This window comes from Falco rusticolus, chromosome 16 (assembly GCF_015220075.1).
Source record: "Falco rusticolus isolate bFalRus1 chromosome 16, bFalRus1.pri, whole genome shotgun sequence".
NCBI lineage: Eukaryota > Metazoa > Chordata > Aves > Falconiformes > Falconidae > Falco > Falco rusticolus.
In genome coordinates this window covers 6340702-6362335 of record NC_051202.1, presented here as the reverse complement: position 1 = coordinate 6362335, position 21634 = coordinate 6340702, and the positions used below count along the sequence as shown (strand labels likewise).

Sequence of the window (21634 nt, the reverse complement as noted above, 5' to 3'; positions counted from 1 at the left end):
CATACAACGACTAGCTTTCCCACTCATGAAAAAATCCAGCACCATCACACTGTTAGGAAAAAATCACAGCACTGACAAAATCTTACCAACAATTGAGAATTCACGTGTTTCTAAGCTGCTCACATCATACAGAAAAGATCTCCTGTGCATCGTTTTGACAAGTCTTAAAACAAGGAAATTTAGTCAAAGAGTTTTCTACAGGAGATGATCTAAATTAATTTAAAAAAAAAAAAAAACCCACACCACACCACAAATCAAGCAACTACTGCCAAGTTAAGTCTTGGCTCTAACTTTTTCTGGAAGTGCTGTGTGGGTAGACAGCTGAACGAATCGCTATACAACTTGTGCTGCTGGCATTAATTATTTCCGTTTTTCTGTTCTTTGGCTGCATATGATAGTTTTGCTTGTGCAAGAAATGTCAATTCTGTAAAAGGGCGTCTGTACTGAACAGTGTTTTAATGTTCATTTTATATCATCTGCGCACACTTTAAGAAAATACATCTTTTAGTAAAGCTTCTGCAACTGCAAGGTTCCATTGGGGGAAAGTTATTTACTGGACTGCTGTGGCTTTCCAGAGGACCAATCTATTTCACTGCAATTCAAATACTCTAAAATAAACTGTTCCACGTTGCACTCCAGTCTAAGGGGTAATTAGAACTCCAAAGAGTTTTGAAGAAGTACCTGAAGGTGAAAAAATAAATAAAAATATGGTAGTAGCTTATCTGTACAAACTTTATCCTTGGGGAGAAATGATTGAGTTCACAGATATGCAAACCTTTGCCTGAATGGCAGTTATCCAGAGCTTTGCTAGGATATGAACAGCAAATATAAAATAATGTGAAATTAAGACAGCTTTTCAACTAAAGGAATGATTTAGCATCCAAACAGCTTTCTTAATGTCTTCCACCTTGTCACATATGCTAGGAACACTGGACAAATCCACAGATGATGGTTATCCACCTACAGCTTTCAACTGTCTTTCCACAGACAAAGGCACAGAGAAGCACCAAGGGTTTAGAAATGAAAAGCACGACGGCCTTAGAAAGATTGTCTGACAAAAGTTTGAAAAAGACCAGGATTATTTGGTTTATGGTTAAGTTGAACAGAGTGATACAGAGTAACATACAATACAGAGAAAACGTCATAAAAAGGTTAATAGCTGTGTCTAACGAGCGAAAAGGTATCAAAGTCCAGAGAAAGGCAATACATTTAATGTTCCTAAGAACATTGTTAGTATTCCAACATCAGTCTTTGCAGAACACATAATGGATGCCCAGAATGCACGCAGTTGCAGACCAGAGTTGTGCTTTTACAGCAATACTGAAGACATCCTCTACAAGATGTTTCCAGTTGTAATTTATTTTTTTTTCCCCAGAGCAGAAAATCCATCAAGAACCAGCGTAGGTAGAAACTGCCCCTATTGGAAAATAATGCTTTTATCATCCAAGACAAGGTACCTGGAGCCAGCTGCTGCCACGGGAAAAGTGGACTGGATGGTTGACAGATCCAGTTAGGCATGGCAATTCAGATGTGACAAAATGAAGTTACTGCTTTGTATCACACTAAATCAACCCAGACTGGGGTAGCCGTGTATTTTCACACCTTTATGAAGTTACCTTGAAGAAGTATTGTTTCAAGAGCAGCCACCGTACGTTATTTAACACCACTGATGCACAGTAAGGACAGCAGCGGCGCAGGATGCTTGGCACCTTGTGGTATCAGATCTTCGGTACGCTTACTGAAGAGGCTCAGGAAAACCACCTTAGGATAGACAACTCTGCAATAAGATACTTTTGATTTTCTGAGTACTTCACAGCTGCTAGATAAAAGATAAGCTCTTATAAGCGTATCAGTAAGGTACACAGACACATCTCCAGAAACTACAGGGGAATAATAGGTCTTAACAACTTTTTTTGTCTTTCCTTTATTAAACAGCCAATAAAATTCCAGACTACATGCCTTCCATACCAAGACCACCCCATGAGGAACTGCAAGCATTTCCCCCCCCCCCCCTTTTTTTTTTACAGTTACACATTATTCATTATTTTCCTTTGACTAATGCTTTTATATCTATCACCTCTTGCACTTTAGTAATGCTCCATTTGTTAAACTTCAACATATTACTACCAGCCAGGTCTATTTTCCACAGACTGCAGTAGGAGCTGTCATTGTTAGATCGGTTTAATTCTTTTACCCACACCATCCTATAGCTTACTGACGTTCTGATAAATACTATCAAGCTAAGGCTAGTCAAGTTAAAACCAAAATAATCAGGAAGCACACAATATACATAGAAATATTAACAAAGGTTTCTAATGCTGTGCAGAATTATAATTTTCTTTAAACAAATGGATTAGCTGATGGATTTGGAAGCAATTAGAAACACTCTACAAAAGACACTCAACACGGCTAATAACATCTTACATGAAGCAGAACATCCAAAGCTTAATTCACATGATAATCACAGATGCAGTTACTTCCCACGGATCTGGACACATGCCGACACATCCGTTATATGATAAGTATAATATGAAGAACTTCCAGGCTGCTCTTCCCTGAAGGTTTCAAAGCTATGTGAATGAGATCATTCATAACTCATAATAAATGTATTACTATGGAAAAAATAATGAACAAATAATAATAAAAAAATCAAGGCTATAGAAAGACAAAAGGCTTAAGGGTGTATTGGGGGCCAGGGAGGTGTCTGACACCAGAATTTGAGAAGCCCCAGTAGTCACCACATTATAAATCCAGACCCACACTTTTAAACAGAGTAGAATTGTTTGCCAGATTTGAGAGACAGAATTCCTGAAGAGATATCTCATGAGTTTTTGAGCTACCTTTGTAGCCACCACTCTCTCCAGCAGGCGTAAGCACTCACGCGGGACTACCCTGTAGCTAAATGTTATGCATTCTGTTTCAACTAAGGAGAAAAACAGTACCTGTAAGAACAGCAAAAACAAGGTGCTAAAGGATCATAAAGGGAGTGTTTCAAGAGCAATGGAGTTTAGGACTAGAAATTTTCTGGAATTTCAATTTACCTTTGTGCACAAAAGCCTCTTCAACAATCCTCAGTTCATGGGCTAGATACAATCGTGCAACACTGACACGGACCAGAACTACATGTCCAAGGACAAAACTGCTGAAGTTCTGACATAAACAGCAAACCTTACAGTTCTGGCAAGTCTTAAACAGAAACGGTTTCCAACCGAAAATATTCTGTTTACAGTGTACATCAGAGGCTGTTCACACGCACAGCTTAACAGCCGCTAGAGTAAGGGTACAGAGCAAAGTGTGAACATCACAGCATCTCAACTGCAAGTATGTGCGCAGATCACACTCACAGGCCCATGACAAAGCTCTGGCCTCTCCTACATTCAAGTTGCTAAACTGGACAAACAATTTAGATTTTGCTTGCTCGATATATCATTGTTTTATACAACCGTACATGAGAAACGTAAAGAAGAAACTAAAAACAGAGCAACAACCCATGTGAGCAATCTACTCTGCTTAAGACTTATCCACCGTTCCAATTTGAACTATCCAGGAACAAGGACAGACGCCAACACAGGAGCAGACAAAAACATGAGCCATGGAAGCATAAATCAGTTTAACACCTAGCCTTAACATCTGGGGACAGATTCTCTTGTTTAACACATATGCACCTAGGCTGCCATAAAATAAGAGGAAAAAGGGGGTTGGTGCATTAAGTTAGCAGGGTCAGAGAATCTCAGTTGCAGGCAGAATTTGGCTGCTAAAGATTTGTACCAGAAACGGGTAAAATCAGAGCTAACGGAGTATTTGAAAAGAAGTCTCCCATTACAATTGAGGACAAAACGGGCTCTACAGAAACAAGAGCTGTAGGCATGACACTCGGCTGATAGGAACTGCACTTAGTGCAGCTGCACCAAAAGGCATCCACCACTCATCTGACTCTACGTGCCTGCTAGGTGTTATCCCAGTGAAGGCAAGCCACAGGTGATGGCAAGCAGGCTGGTCATTTTGTCCTCTAAAGCCCTGCCTACAGAATTGCTTGGTAGGACACCGGACAACATCACACCATTGACATTTATAGGAATGAAGGACTCAACTCCTGACTGCGTCTCTTCAGTAAGTAAGCATCCTTTTTAAAAGGAACGCACACCTGTATTCACAACAAAGCACCACCAGTACTTATATGTCTCTCAGTGTGTGGAGAAGAGCGTAAGAACTACAGCTTCAGGAGAAACCTGATAGATACCAAATGTTGTATTCACAACACTTCTGCCTTCAATCATGCGCTGTAACATGCAACACAGCTGCACAGTTATAAATAACCATGGTAACCAAAGACAATTTGAACTCTGAAGCTGCATGTACATACTTCATGTCCAAACAAAACTATTCCTAAAATCAGTATGGACTCATAAAGGACAGGGTTTTCAGTTTTGCTAGGAAGCATTTTTTTTTTCCTCTCGTGGGAAAAACACTAAGCCTTGTTTATTCTTGTTTTGATTGTACCTCCTCAAAAGTCTGTTTCAAAGATTGCCTATAGCAAATAATAAAGCGGAAGCTTTATACCACTAATAGACAAATAATGAAATACTCATTTTAATGACTTTTTTTCTTTTGTATCTATTGAAGAAAAAGCAAAAACCCAAATGACAACTACCACAGCAAGCAAAAAATTCTGTCCAAAGAGCTCCAAAATAGTACAATCTAGCAATTGTTTGTGTAAAGAACAACGTATCTTTCTACTGTGTAAGCTCATTAAAAAAATGCACTCAGGAGGCCTGTTTCTGAATCAGAACTAACACGCAAGGTGATTTTGTTATCAGTCAGTACCTCCTGGGATATCCTAATCCTTTACTTCATCAGAACAGAAATAATGAGCTGCAATTACAGCAATAAACAATTTTCCAAAAAAAGAAAAAAAAAATAGGTTAATGACAGGGTAAATATAGTGAGTGATCTGCAGTTTTTGTTGGAATAATTTTTGAGTAAAATCATATTCTGTGAGAGGCTGTTGAACATACAAAAATCTCTAATCAGATACGTGGCCTTCTCTGATCGTTACAGTAACGAGGAAACGCACACAACACTTCGCACCACTGAAGCCCACTTGGATCTTACTTTTAATCACCTGCTCTATTTCCCCTACTCTTCCTAAAATTGCTGCAAACTGGTGAAAACAAACTCACAAAGTTTGGTAACAGATGGTACGAGAAATGTGGTATCTCATATATGGATGAAAGCATGAATTTAGTCAGTTCTGTCATTTAGTTAAACGACAACAAAACCCCTAAGGAACATGACTCACTGTGATTCTGAAAAAAACTTATTACTGTTGAAAATATAAATGAGAACGTATTTTCAGCTTCCTTGAAACCTAATAAATAGCCAGATACAACCGTCCAATCCCGTATGGAAATCCCTCAAAGTAAAACAGTGAAGCCTTGCAGAAGGATCTAGGTAAGATCGGAGCAGTGGGCAGTCATCAATGGCATGAAAGTCAACACATGCCAGATTCTGCATCTGGGAGGGAGTAATGCCAGGCACCAGTATAAACTGGGAGAGGGTCGGCTGGCCAGCAGCCCTGCGGGAAGGGCTCTGGGGGTGCTGGCTGGCAGCAGCTCAGCAGCAGCCAGCAGTGAGCCCTGGCAGCCGGGAGCACAAACCGCAGCCTGGGGTGCGGCGAGCCCAGCACCACCAGCCCGGCAGCGAGGGGCTGATCCTGCCGCCTCCCGCGCTGTGCAGCCTCACCCGGAGCACCGGGTGCAGGGCTGGGCCCCACCGCTTCACAGGGACGTGCAGGTCCACGAGCGCTTCCAGAGGAGGGCACCAGGGCTGGGGCAGGGCTGGAAGGCACGTCCTGGGGAGCGGCTGCGCTTTGGGCTTGTCCGGTTTGGAGAAGAGGAGGCTGAGGGGTGACCTGGTCACCCTCTGCACCCTCCTGGGGGGGGGACGTGGAGAGGCGGGCGCTGAGCTCCTGTCCCCAGGGTCCCGTGCCAGGACACGCGGGAGCGGCCCAGAGCTGCACCAGGGAGGTGCAGGCTGGATGTAGGGAGCATTTCTTCATGGAGGGTGGTCAGACACTGCAGCAGGATCCTGGGGAGGCGAGCGATGCCCTGGGCCGGTCCGCGCTCACGAGGCACTTGGGCAGTGCCCTTAATAACGTGCTTGGAGCTTTGGTCAGCCCTGAATTGGTCAGGCAGTTGGAAGATCACTGTAGATGCAGCCTTCCAACTGAACCATTCTATTCTACTGCACTTTCAAGGAGTAAAGTAACAGTAGTTCAAATCCCCGTGTAAGAAGCTCATCACATAGTGAAAAGTTGCCTTCTGAAATTTCTTCTTGCTACCCATGTTTTATATTCCATATTTACATCCTTTTTCGGAGTTCAAGCAGTCTATTTTACTAACTGCAACACCTAAAGACCCCCACCAGAATCCCTTCCTCATACTGCCAGGATGGGCAACGTACAAACACAACAGAATAAAAGCAATCCTCAGTTACCGCCTAGATATTCCACTACTGTTTTTAAATACGGGATAATTGTTATCTTTGCGAGTGTTTAAGGGATATGAATCAGGACTTTACACCTCAAGTCACTGTTTCTTAAAGTTGACAGCCACTGTAACTCTCCACCAGACTGCCTTACCCATACACCCAGCATGACAGAGGTATCTTCACCTTACTCAATCTTGCCGGTTTTAGGCACTCGTAAGTAACAAAAACTTTTCAATCTCCTGTTGCTGAGCCCAGCTTTCAGCACACTTCTGTACCAATTTTTGGACGCATTAGCCAAGTAAGGAGACCATTTAGTCAGAGAAGAAAAAGATCTATCTCCTGCTCTTATTTTACACCAACTCCAAACCACTGTGATGGTGCTTCTGTTACACCCTCCCTACCCCTTCCAGATGCAATTGCTTTTTCCTTATAAACGTCATTAACTGATAGATCCATTATCTCCAGTGGTCTTGCTGTTGTTTGAAGCACGTAACTTTGAGTGCAAGACATAACAATTTTCTGCGTAGAGAGACTCCCTTCATATGCACAAATCAGGAATGAATTACCCAGTTTTCTCTGGAGATCCTGGCCTGTCCACTTCATAAAACACCACAGGAAAACATATGCATATTCTCAGAAATACCAGACAGAAATCGCTAGCTTCTACCCAGGCACAAGCAACGTCACTCCAATTAGAATTTTCCTGAAACCTAACTCTCAACTCTCTTCATCTATACCAGAAGTTTTGCCCTCTTAAGTACGCTTCCTCCTGAATTAAGCTGGATTTTTTTCCCCCCTTCCTCCCTTCCTTCTCATTTATTTGTTAGCATTAAAAGTCTGCTGCTTTTAAAATGCGTCTCTGCTAAAATTCTGATGCAGTACCGGAGTTTAACTGTAGAATTTCTAAGCAATTTCCTGCCAAAGATTTAGATCAAGTGTTCTCCCTTGTGTCTTATGCAATTCCATAAACTTAACACTAAACAAAGAAAACAGCAAGGAAAAGCAGTTTGAAGTCAGAACAGCGATCCCGCTGCCTCTCCAAGACATCAAAGCACATGATGCAGCTGTTCATAACGGGCAAGCGCTCAAGGGAACATGGGAGCTTATGCCTGAATTTGATTAATTGGAGATGACATCACAATTTATAACACAATTTTCTAATTCTAAAAGCAGTAATCTATAATGAACTAGACAAAGCTCATATAGGACCTGCTTAGCTTTTAATCAGAAATACCTGCATTGTCATCTTTCCTCTTCTCTGCTTTTTCCATGCAAAAGAAGAAATATAGGAAAGAAGAAAGAAAAAAGGAAATGTGACCTCTCATGATAGAAAACAGAAAGAGCAAGGCAGAGCTTCAGATGTTAAAATTAACACTCAGATGATGAAAATATACTATAAACAAGAATGATAGAGTAGAAGTGGTTGACATGGAAGCCTTCCATTAAAATGGGAATGCACTGTGAATACATGAAGACATGATTTTTCTACTTCATCTATTGTCAACATTCATGCTATGCTTGCCTTTTTTACAATTTTTTAATTAGAAGGAAAAACCAAACCCAACCAACCATTAACTTGAGTTGCTTCCAGAGTCGTAAGTTAAAATCTCAATGTCAAACACACTTCTGATACAATTTCTCCACATACCCAGGAATCAGAAGATTCCCGATTCTTGGTACAATCCCCTCCGTCGCTACAAGATCTTGTAAGCAGTTATTTCATCAGGCAAGGTGTCCTGACAGACCACTCTGCCAAGCTGCACATTTAAAACAGTATTCGCATCAGCTAACACAGCGGCTTCAACTGCGAGCCAAGGGTCCCTAGACCTCCCAGCCAGCGCAACAGGTCAGGTGTCCTCCCAGATATTCAGAGTACTTGGGTTAAGTAACCCTCTGCCCGATTCCACACTTCACACCACCTTCTGAAGGCAAGGCTTTTACCCCTCTTCCTCAGTTCTGCAGTAGAAAAAGCCACCAGCTGACGGAGGCAGAGTAACTAGCTTCAATCATAAATGCTTACTGCTGTTTCTATACAACCTGGGTATTCCGTGGCCTTTAGGAACTTCTGTGATGTCTGCTCACAGTCCGAAGACCATAAGGCAGACACGCAGAAGGCACGGACTTGCCACAGGAAATAAATTCATAACACACAAATATTCTTTATCTGGACTCCATCTATAGCAGAGCACACTGTCACACCAACGATGTGAAACCCAGTGTCAGTTCATCTTGATTTGCAAAGGATGAGAATTAACCCTGTCATTTACACTCACTAAAGGAAAAAAAAAAAAAAAAAAAAGAAACAAAACAGTAAACTTCCATGTTGTCACAAAAGTAAAATACCATGAGGAAACAACCACAAGAATCAAGCCTAAATTAACAGCCACCTTGGAAAAAGCCACAAACAAGTAAAACCAAACCACAGTACACTACAGAAATATGCCATTACCGTAAATAAGCACATACATTGCCTACTGATTCATGTGCCATTTATTCAACTGGTCATTTTTTTTAAATAGTAGGCATTTTTAGCCTATAACAACAACTCTTTCTTCATGAGATAATTATCTCCAGTACAGAGTTCCCTGCTACTGCCCTGTGTCACATTTAAAAAAACGCAAATCGTACTATGAGATTTATGCATAACTCACAGAACTCATTGTACTTCTCAGCAACTCTTATTTTATTCACACTTTTAAAATGTATTGAACATATGCACATTGGATTGTTTTGGGACTTTTTATAATTGCTCTCCATCCCAACAGCAGGACTCGGCTCAACACCATACAAGTTTGCTTCCAACAAGGACGGACTTAACTGTTCTATTTTTCTAAGCATGCAACAAAGGGGGGGGGGGGGAAGGACATATGCAAAGCCTGCTTCTAAAATTCTTTCCCTTGCAAATTTATAAGCATAGTATTTTCCATCTGTTTTCAAAGAATGTCAGATAATAAATTACTATTCCACCTTCTGTTCTGGAAAACAGACCTTGTACTCATCGTCCGCCCCCTCCACCCGCCCCCCCATCCCCCCCCCCCCATGTCTCTACCCACCTCCGTCATCAGTTCTGATTGATTATCCCAACAGAACAAATCAAACAGACCTAGACACGCTTCAGTAGATTTCCCCTTTTTAGGCCAATTTACAATTAGATTTGTGATATGTCCAAAGAACAGCAGGCATCCAGTCCCCATCAGCCTCAGAGGACAGACAGAGACTATTCCCATGCACTTGTAGACACACTTGACATAATAAAGTTATTAACAATGCATTTATACAGTCATATCTAGAATGGTAATATCAAAACTTCAAATTGCTACACAATATGCAGCAAACAAGATACAGAAATTGTGAAGAGAAAAAAACTGCAGTGGAAAAAGGTCACTAGGAAAGATACTGATTATAACTCAGAAGGGCAATATATTTTCACAAATTCTGTAAAGTCTTTATTTGGTAACGTATGCCTGAAAAAGATTCAAACAACATTTTATCAGCTCATACCTTTTATATACTGTCCAAACCCACAATGTCTGTTGTGGTATTTTTACAGCGTTTACCTACATGCCATTTTAATTCACAGAAAAAGCCTTAAACCATTAAAGCAAAGCTACACTAAAAATGAAAAAACTGAACCACTTGGACAAGCATAGGATTCAAAGCCACAACATATATCACCTACCGCCTCCTCACAAACGGTTAAATTCCTAAAGCATGTCAATTTCTGTAAAAATTAATGGCATCAAGAGAAAAAAAAAAAAAAAGGTATTTTTAAAAAACACTGCCAATTTGACTGGAAGAAATCTACACAGATCCTAGTGTGCTATGCCTGGTGAAAATAACTATAATTATGTGTTAGGAGCCAGACTAACAATTGAATCTACAGTTTAAGAGAAAACAAAACAAAAACCCCAAAACAAAACAAAACAAGAACCAAACCCAAAACACAACAAACCCTAAACCAGACAAAGAATATCAGCACATAAATCAAACTGTTTCACGGTACTTAAAACATAAATGCCCGAAGGCAGATTGCCAACTAAACAAAAATGTACTTCAGTTCCCTCATGTGCATCACTGGAGTGTCTTGTCTGATCAAGCCACTGTCTGTGCACGCATCCTGATGCAGGTTTTGAAGCGTTACAGCCTTGTCATCTGGGTTTTAAACCTGCCCTTGCCCTTTCTCAGGCATAACTTCAAGCAAAGAGCTGGCTGGCACTGGAGTAAGATTTGAGATCCTGAAAACTGGTTTCAGTTGCAAAACTTATTTTTCAGTACGATGGAAAACCCCCACACCAGACAGGAGGAGACAAAGCCACCAGCTGCTGGAAAATTGCATTGACCTATCCCAACAGCAGAGCCAGCCCCGGGGTAATGCACAGTTCGGTGGGTAGCTGCCCTAAGTTCTACACTCAGCTCCAAAAATTACAACTGACCGATCAGAAGCCCGACAGTAAAAACCACTCAACATCTACGATACTGATAAATGGCTGGAGATCTGCTATCAGATTTTATACTTCTCTGAGAATCCAGGTTCTCCTGAAAGACTTCACCCCTTCAAATACAGGCCAGACCAAGCAGATACTGTCCATGGCAAAAAGGGGGCCTGGTTTCTTTGGAAGACCACTTATTTGCAAATCACTTGCCAGGAAAAGAGAGGAAACACATAGCCTTTACTTTATGGAGGGAGGGAGGCTGGAGACAGACCTGTACACACTCTGTGAGCACAAGAGCAAGAGCTCTTGATTTCAGACAAAAATCCCGAATAGAAATTCCGTGTCTCTTGTGTGGCACCAGATAAAAAAACACCCGGAAGTTCTGGATTCAAAGTCAACAGAGGCAAAACTGCTTATAGCTCCCCATCAGCCTGATGGAAAACAAGATTAGATGAAGAAAACAAGGTACTGTTTGGCAGAACAAAGCCTTATTCAAAATCTATTCTCATAAAGCATCCTTAAAATTCTCCCTCACTGTCTTGAATCCGAGGTCCATATGAGACACATTTACAGTGCCATCAAAGGCAGTATTTGATGGCACGTACAACGCAGAAGAAAGACAAGAGATTAAGTTACTGCACGTCCTTCTCAAGCACTAGCTCCACTGAGCTAACTAGCTAATTTTCTACTCTGCCACAACTGTAATCAGCAGAACACCTACAGCTTTTGCAAAGTCCTCTGTCCCAACTACACACGCTACCAACTGCAACGGGAAATTTCTTGCCAGAGAGCCAAAAATGGTCAGCCGTCAAGTGAGTCAAAGACTACTCCAAATGTCCTTCTCACAGTAACGTTTTCAAGGTTTGCAAGGGAACATACCACTCTAGCTCCTCTGATTAGGCTGTCATCTTTGTACAGTGCACGTAGAGCTTGGCTCAGCATGATACAGGGGATCTTCGCTGAGAACTCTTTCTGTATCAACTTTACAAAAATAACTGTCATGGCCATTTCTACCCTTAGTGCTGGAATAAAATACGCTCATGTCACATCCCTTCAGCACCAGCACATTTTAATCATTTGGATGCTAACCAAAGCTAGTACTTGCAGGATCATAATCCACCAGAAATACCCTTCTTTCTCCTTATCAGACCGAGCTTCTGAATGGTGAGATGTTCTGAGACACAATTACGGAAAAAACCAGCTGTCTCAAACACTGCCTGCCCAACACGTCGGACCACTTTCTTGTTTTTAACATCAACAGGATGTTTAAGCAAGAGAGGATAAAAACCTAGGCAAGTATTTCTTCTGATATATCTTCCTAGTTCTGAATATTTAAAAAATATGCTTATGATCTGCCTATCCCATCCAAAATATCAGTTCGTTACTCCACTTCAAAAGGCACAGCATCATGAAGGATACCATATATGTATGCACAAGATATATACTGACCTTCATCACCTTACTTATGCTTCCTATTCCAAATGTAAAAATCTTCCACTGTAATCACAAACTGCAGTTGATGTTTTTTCAGGGAAAGTCACTTTATCAACAGAACAATAAATTAGTGCCACCTAGTGGAGTTCAAAAATGTTAACCTGGACCAAAGCTTTCAATCTTACCTGTCTTTTACTGCACTGTCTTAATTTATGTCCTCTATAAACATCTAAATGTAATGAAAGCAGAAACAACTCGATAGATCTTCTCCCGCAGCGCACAACAGCTCATCAATCAAATACATCAGCGTAACATGCACTTAAGTCTTCCTCAACTTCTGGAAGCCTGCAGAAGCAACACGTCGTCACTATCAGCAGAATCTCACTATTGGCATGCAGCCAATAGCTCTGCAGTTACCATAAAATATGGCCAAAAGTTAACAGAAACGTTCAGTATAATGGAAAAAGTATTGCTTCACTTTATAACCTTTTTCCAGCAGTTTTGAAAAGCAGAATGCATAGGGAGGTTTAACATCGCAATATATACCACAACTATCAACTAACTAAATACACTGCTATTATGTATTTCCTTTGTTTCAGCCCCTCTGCAAAGGCACCAAGATCACTTGCTTTATGAGAGCAAAAACTTTTACCATTAATCTATCTACCCATTTGGGAGTTACATTTACCTGAGCTTCCCTACTTCTGTTAAGATTGTAATAGTTGCTATACACCCAGTAGACTGAGAATGCAAGTGTACTGTAACGCTGTACTATACAAAGATAACGTGTTGAATCTGTTGTTGAGACATGTACAAAGGAAATATCATTATGCCATTCATAATGCATGAGGAATGCAAGGTGACAGCCCTACCCAGTGTTCACACACGACACAAAAGAAATACAATGCAGAAGAGAATCCCAAACCATTCTAGATCTTTTGCCATACTTCCCTTGACTCTAAAAAAAAAAACCACATCTCAAAACATGACATGATTTCTAAGGCTAGCTGCACAAAAACACCTTTAGTATGCAAGTAGCATGTCCCAAATGAGGAAAAAGTAAATCGGATGATGTAATGTCATCTTCCAGTGTCTAACATGATATATCAAGCCGCAGCATAATCAAAGCTACCCCCATTTCACTGGTCTGGCTTCCAGTTCCTGTGGCTGTGAGCAAGACAGGAGACTGGTACGGACATGCTGACCACAGTGTCCTGTAAGGCGACGAGACCAGATCTCGCCTATAAAAACGGAAGGCAATTACAATGGTCACTGTGTAGCAACCAAGAAGAAGTGGTTTTCTGTCCTCAGGTCTGAACACAGACCAAACAAAACGGGAGCACATACCAGAATTAATTCTAAAGATCATCATCTGAGGTAAGGAAATTCGAGCCTTTTCGATAACCACAAAATGTGATTATTTAACTTTCCATTGCTAAAACACCATTTCTGCGTTTTATGTGATTATAAGCAGGAGTACATTTCAAGCCATAATGCAGTGTTAATAAACCACCACCTAACAAAAATTTGGACCTGTGAATGAATTAATTGCCAGTAGACTTGATGAGCAAGATAAAAAAATATTTTTAAAGAAATGCAAAAATAATGGCAATTCCCTTGAGAAGAATCCATGTAACCAACAAGCCATCCCTTTTTGTTGGTATAAGGTTTGCATTCTTTTCTCATGTCCCTACATTTTACTCATTCTGCAAAGGTACAGCAGACAACAAAACACAGAGCAGGTGCAAGTACTTTAAGTACATGCACAGTCATACGTGAAATAGTAAGATATGGTCAAGATGCTGAAAGACAGCACACCAGCCCCAAATTACAAAAGGAGGTTAATTCTTGTTAAGGCTTCCCCATCTCTAAGGAGCGAATTACACATCCTGCATACAACAAAGATTAGATCTTCTTTCTGAAACACTTGTTCTGTGGGCTACCATTTTAGCAAAATACATGTTAATTTTACAATTACGTCCAACATTCAGCTGTTTCAATAAGAATACCGATTCCCAAAGAGCTTACATTGACAATGCTATCATTTAGCTCCAACGTGGAAATCTTTTTAAATTTACATCAAATATGTAAATGCCAATACTTTAAAACGCTTCCGGATCTGACACAACGCTAGGCAGAGATATTTTTAGTTCTAATCCATTTAAAGTGCTAAATTCCAAAGGAATCAGCAGCATTGCTTTCACTCACCACTCCAACTAAATTCTTCATGTCCCACTACTCACTGCAATCTTCAGGAAAAAGGCGATTAGATAAAACCATTCACCTGATATGAAAATATCTTTATCCTTTATTTTTTAATACTTGCAGGTACTGCTGTATGCCCCAATAAATAATAAATCACCACCGCATTTGCACACAAAAGACACTGCAGAAATACATAAATAATGCAGTGACTTAACACATGAAATAAGTTAGTATGGATTTGCTATTTTTATCTCGAGTCTTACTTGCATGTACCAATTTAGGTTCATGAGAAACAGCTACTAGGAATACACAAAAGCTGCTGAATATGGCCCTAACCATTCTCTAGACCTGACACAGTGCCTGCAGCCAGCTACAAAGCCACAAGAAAACAGCATCTTCAGTTCACGGATAACTACAACAAAAACAGCAGTGACTTGGTACATATTGTTTGTGATTTCATTTAAATCTAGATCCATTCTCATTAAACAAGTATTCCCCACATACAGTCAGTTTCTTTTAATCAAATGAGTTTTGAAAATCAGAATACACTAGGACTTTCATCTATAGATAATTGGGCACATCAGTCTTTTCTTTGCGGATTAGTATTTTCAGAAGGTGACAGTAACTAAAACAGAGAGGACAGGTTATCAGAGTTAAGTGTACCTACTAAAAAGAAAGCGACTGCTTTCATTATTGCTAATATGAGAACAGTACAGCACTTAAAGAGTTTTCTCATTTACCACAAATTCTTACTTTAGCAATAAATTACCACAAAGCACAAAACCAGGAAGTTTGTGTCTAACAAGTTTATTTATTACTGTGTTGTATAAGCCGACACAAACACTGTTACTGATAAAAGAAAATGAAGTGTGTTTGCCCTGTGACTATGCACAGAGTACAGGGAAAGATAAAGGTAAACACACTTCAGATACTGTTGAAACAGCTTTGCTCCAAGTACAAAGGCACCTTTTAAACTATTCAACCTCTATTTAGCAAAATAATGGCAACATAACTGTTTCAAAATACTTATTAAAAAAAAAAGTCCAATTAAAACACTTCAGCGCACTGCAAGTTATCTCGTGGCAGAGAGACTGAGTAAAAGAATAAATCGAGCAGGTACGAGTTTAATGCATTACTTGATCATATTCAGATTCGCCTGTATATACATGAAGAGGAAGATTTTCATTCTTACAACAGAACAGACTGTAAGTGTGAAATACTATCAAATGTTGACAGACTAAGTGTTTTAAATCCTAACAGCACTACTGTTTAAATGAGCTGAGAGCATCTAGCAAGGAACAGATCACTGTATACATAACTTTTCTCTATTTTTTCCTAACCACGCACAGCAAATCACGATTGGAAACAGCAGGTCAAATGAATTTTAGTCTGAGCAGTAAGGCAGGTAGCATGCTTCCTCGTAAGGCTGTTTTTTCCCCTCTTTCGGTTAAATCCCTATTTTTTACAGCAGGTGTAAGGAAGATTACCACGACTCATTTCAACTCACAGGAATGCCCACCTACTTGCAAAAGCATAGGTTTTGGCTGGTCCAGAGATTTACGTTCATCTGTACTTAACCCCTCTGAACCTTCGGCAGTAATCACGTTGACAGGGTGCCCGCTTGCCACAATCCCTCAAGCACAGTATCTCAGAACAGGTGAGACAAGATCCTTCCTGGCGGTTACGTCACCTGTCACTGATGCGGGTGACACCCTGGCACACACACCTGAGTGTAGGATTCACCTCCTAATGACCAATACTATGCAAAAGCAAACTGAGCAAGAGCAAAACCATAAAAGTCACACTTCTTTGCTAGGAATAAAAGCATCCTACCAACAGAAATACCCATTTTCAAGTACCTAGACAAAAAAAAACACCTTCATTCTGTTAAACAGACACATTTCACAGTACAGCCTTAATCAAAAGCTAATGTTCATGCTAGCTTGATGCAGAAAATTACAGTCTTCTCCTAGATACAAACACAAGCATACACTTCACCACTTCATTCTTCGGGTTATTTTTGCCCATAAAGCACAAACTACTCTAAATTTGCTCTTACAAATGAAGTATTTCCATGAAATACTCATTTTACAGAGAAATGGAGAAAAATGATAGAGCTGGCTAGCCGAAGCCTATCCACAAAACAAACAAAATAAACAAAACAAAACCCCAAAAAACCACACCAAAAAACCAAACAAACACAATAAACACCAGCAAAGCCAGAATGAATCAGCAGTAAATTAGATCTCTTGCTCCATATGCCATTCCTCTTCTTACAGGCCAATGAGCTCTCTTCAGCAAAACCCAGCTTAAAGACCATGGCTGAAAAAAATCTGCAGCCAACCGGCTTTTAAACTGTAGATACAAAATCCCCTACCAAAATAAATAAGCAGGTTGCTACAGAACTGAGATAAACATTGTTCTTCCTTGTAGATGTATCCAGCTGCAGAAAGACAAAAGCTAGAACAGAAAAAAACCCGCTAGCGAGCTGAAATCAGAGCAGCTTTTGCAGATATGAAACAAGGTACACATCTAGCTAGGGCTCCATCCTGATGGAAGGGACAGACAAATGGACCACCAGAATTCCTAGTGATGACAACAGGGAGAACAGCTAAGTAGGATTACTACCTCTTCAGTATTCATTAACATTTCACTTATGACTGCTTTCCTAGTGCCCATTAGTCCTTGCAGACTACATGTCCATAATAAATACATATACACATTTAATTTTCTTAATAGTATTCCAGTACAACTGGCTTTTTTCTAACAAATACCAAGCACAGGGGAGTATATAATAAATCCTGAATGCCTTCAAGTTGCATCCCACAGATGATGAAGAGATTAAACTCCAAAAGGATTTAGGGGACTATGGAGTAATTCTGCATGTCTGTTCACAACCCTTAAAAGCATGTTATACTTCTAAGGGATTATCTTTTGAAAACACTACAACTGAAATATGGTTACAGTAGTCTGTTCTTTTGAATTTTGCAGGCTTGTAATAATTTAATAAGTCAACTGGATAAGCAGCTGTTGATTAGATGGTATACACAACTGTCTGATGACTGTTTCTCTCAGTATTAAAATATCCAAAACCAAAAATGAAGTTCCTGAAAAATATAAGCAGTCGATACTGTAAGTATGCTTTGCACATGCTAGATCCTGAACTGCACAAAAGGAACGTTTAAGCACAGATAAGGGTCATTTATACCCACAGCTAGAGAGACAGTTTAGAAAGGTTATTTATAAGCTTTCAAAGAACAACATAGGGCACTGTAGTAGTGCATTGTTTTATCATAACAAAGCCACAGCTTGCACAAACAATTCAATGACTAAATATTAAGGCAGCTATCATTAAATGCACCACTGACGGAATATAATATCAACATTAGTTATGTGTATTATTTGCTACTACCCTTAAACTCTAACAGGGGAAGTGCAATGTGCCTTGTATGAACATAAGAAAATAAATGTGCAAGGAATGGAAAGTGTACTGCACAGATGGTTTGGGTTTTTTTTTTCTGACCATAGATGCGGTAACTGCAATGACATACTGGCAAAGCTTTGATACATTATCAAAATCTTTCCATTTCTACCCTAGAATATACGCACTTGCACACATACATCATAAACCAAAATAGTCTCACAGAAATACAAGAAGTGTGGAAGTTTATCAGAAGAATGCTCTTCCTGTCTTCTTGCATTAATGGCGTTACCAAATTTACACAACAATTCCTCATGTTCACAACAAAAAACCCCCACTCTCTTCAGCTAAGACAAAAATCATTTTGTATTACAGATGGCAACAATAAAAACACCAAAGCTCCGTTCCTGGGATTAACTTCTGTAAAGACTTTTTCAAGTTAAAATCGACCTTGCCCCAGCCAGAACATCCACACTCACGATTCCTTCGCTGTCTTTAGCTCGTAGGATAACTGTTTCTAAACTCCTACAGTTTACATGACTTCACTTGGCACCTTGTGGATTTCACATTAAGTCTTATATTTTTCTAGCAGACCAAAATGAAGTTATTTCAGTGTAAGAAAACATGCCCAAGTAGTTGGTAATGCATGGATAAGGGAAAGAAAAAAAGACACCAAGGACTTCAGCAAACAGTAAGGCTCAATGTTACTGATTAACACAAACATACGATAAACATCCTTGGATTTGGGAAGTACAGTGATTATATTACTTGTCTGAGCCACAGTTTCTCCCTCCAACAGATGCCTTTATTTCTCCATTGCCTTCAGCAGAAACAATGTCACCACAGGAATACGATTAGGTTTCACCTGTATTTACAACAGAAGCTGTTGCTAGTGCTACTCATCACCACACCACAATCACCGGCTCAGTTTGCAGGCCAACATGCTTACTCATCATGCCACAGCTTCTTTTGAAAGAAAATTCCCACTATAGTGTACTCCATACATATATATTTACACACACCCCTATCTTTTCTCTGTACATCTTCTCATTTAGGATACCAAGCAAAATAGTTGGAGAGCTCGCCAAAACATCTCTACCATTCCCTAAAGCTCACGTTTCAAAATCCCAGAATAAAAGAGTACAAGGATATTTTTAGACTGTTAGACACCTTCTTTGCTTATATGAAGATGTCTCATGTAAAAGTAACAGAAAAGCTCACCTTCCCTGCATCTGCAGCCAGAACAGAAAGGCTACAGACAACGGTAACAAACTCATTAACCTGTCGGCCCACATTGCTCAGTAACAGCTGAAGGAATGTAAAGCACATCAACCTGAGGAGTGATGTAGGCATAAGAAATTCTGTTATTCCAAAACTCAGGCCGCCTAAAAATTTCCCCAATCTTTCCATCTGCCACTTTTTCCAAGGGACCAGAGTTTTGGTGGCTGTATTCATAAAAGGCAAACACTAAACATTTCACCAATTTATTTTTTTTTTTAATCCTAATTGCCTGATAATCCACAGAGTATTTGTACATTTAATTAAGAGTATCTCGCATCCTGTAGATTACATCACACAATGATGAGTCACTCCCCTCTTAACCCTACCCCCAGTGTTCAGAGTCCTTACAAGCCAGGATTGCTCCACATGAAACGCAATGACCAAATGGGACTGTTCTTCCACAAAACACTGCACTAATTCTCCTGCATTCAGTCTTTCCACTTGAATGGAATAAAAACCCTTTTGAGAACAACAATTCCAATTCCCCCCCCCCCCTTTTTTTTCTCAGGCATGCTATGGGACTCCTCAGTGCATGCACAATGCAAATAAGGCGAACTTCCTTTGAAAGAGTGATTAATATGCAAAGACAGCCTGCTTTTTAGTGGGATGTGAAGAACCACCAACAAGCATTTCCAAATTCTGAGGTTTATTCAATTATTTCCAGTGTTTATTTTAAACATAAGATTATGCAATAATACCACACATTAAGACCAATTTGCCAATATTGTGTAAACACCACCAAACTGGCTGTTCATTTTTTGTATCATATTTAAATGCAGCCTTGAACATCCCAGATATGAAGGCAGTGAAAAAAAAATAGGATTTAAATTCTTGAATCCTTAACATATACCAACCTTCACATTAAAAAGACTGCGTTTAAAACCTACTGTAAATAACTGCACTTTTTTTTAAAAAATAATTAGACTGTTGAGGTTTGCTTTTTTTAATAAAACAAGAAAGTTTACACTATTACAAACTGATTTCAGTAACAATTAACTAACTTCTATATGAATTTGCTGCAGTTCCAGTAACATTTAAAGCATTTTTTATATATATAGATATAGTTACTTTTGGACAAGAGGTAGAATATGTAAAACATCCGGAAAAGTCCATTCACATTTGGAGACACCAATTTTCTATTTCCATTGCATAAACTTCTCATCACTATTTTTCATCATTTATCACCAGGTCAACTACACTTCCTATGTGCAACTCAGCCAGGACTGTCCTACGGAAAGGACCTTTCCCGCACCAATATACCATACTCTCCCCAAAATGAGCTCAAAATGTAGCCCAAATATGTTACCTGGCTTATTTCTTACTGTAACCCTTTATTTCACACACTTCCCAACCTTTTCACACAGGTCTAAACACTCCCCTTCACATCTTTGGAAAGATGTTTCAAGTTAACCAACACGGTAAGTTATTATGAAACATAAACCAGTAACTAATAATTAACATCCTTGTTTATGTTAGAGATTCCAAGGTTGATACATATCACTGAGAGAAACAAAAAATGGAAAATTAAAGATTTAAATAAGCATCTATTAGAACTATTTTTATAGCGGTAGCTGTACTAAAAATCACAGAACCATTGATGTTGGAAGAGACCTCTCGAGATCATCTAATCCGACGGGGAAGGCAGCTACAGCAGGTTAGTGAGGGCTCTGTCCAGATGGGGTCTGAATGCCTCCACGGATGGAGGCTCCACAATGTCTCTGGGCAACCTCTTCCAGGACTGGATTTCCTGCATTCCAGTTTGTGCCTGTTGTCTCTTGTCCTGTCACTGGGCATCACTGAGGAACACCTGACTTTCTTCTTCGTTCCCTCCCATCAAGTATTTATCCATACTGACTAAGATCCTTTCAAGTTTCCTCTTTCCCAAGCTAAACAGTCTCAGCCTTTTTCAGCCTCTTCTCATACCAAAGATACTCCAGTCCCTTCACCATCTTTGCAGCCCGTCACTGAACCCTCTCCAGTAAGTCCATATCTTGTTTGTACTGGGGAGCCCAGAACTGGACACAGCGCAACTCCAAAAGTGGCCTCACCAGTGCTGAGTAAATGCATTTTAAGAAAATTGACCTGTTTTTTATACTTTGAAAATCAACAACAAATTATGAAAAGTACCTATCCTGATTTACAAAGACCCAATTGTTGTAACAGTGTTAAAACTTATCTATAAAGAAAAAAATATTTTGATTCAGGATCTTATGAGCCTGATGATTCTAGAACACATAGAACAGTCAAGAGTTTCTTTATATGCATTCTGTCCTGGCAAACAATAACCTGATAAAGTGATAGGCATTTGTTTCAATTCAAACTAAATCAAATGGTCTATCCATTCTAAGAAATTAACCCATTTCAATGGATT

General features: G+C 39.8%; 1 protein-coding gene across 8 annotated transcripts in view; it reads right to left on the bottom strand.

The window, feature by feature from the left end:
- NCAM1 (neural cell adhesion molecule 1) overlaps positions 1 to 21634 on the bottom strand; it is a 143361-nt gene that overhangs the window by 120517 nt on the left and 1210 nt on the right. The gene's annotated exons all lie outside the window — the stretch shown is intronic.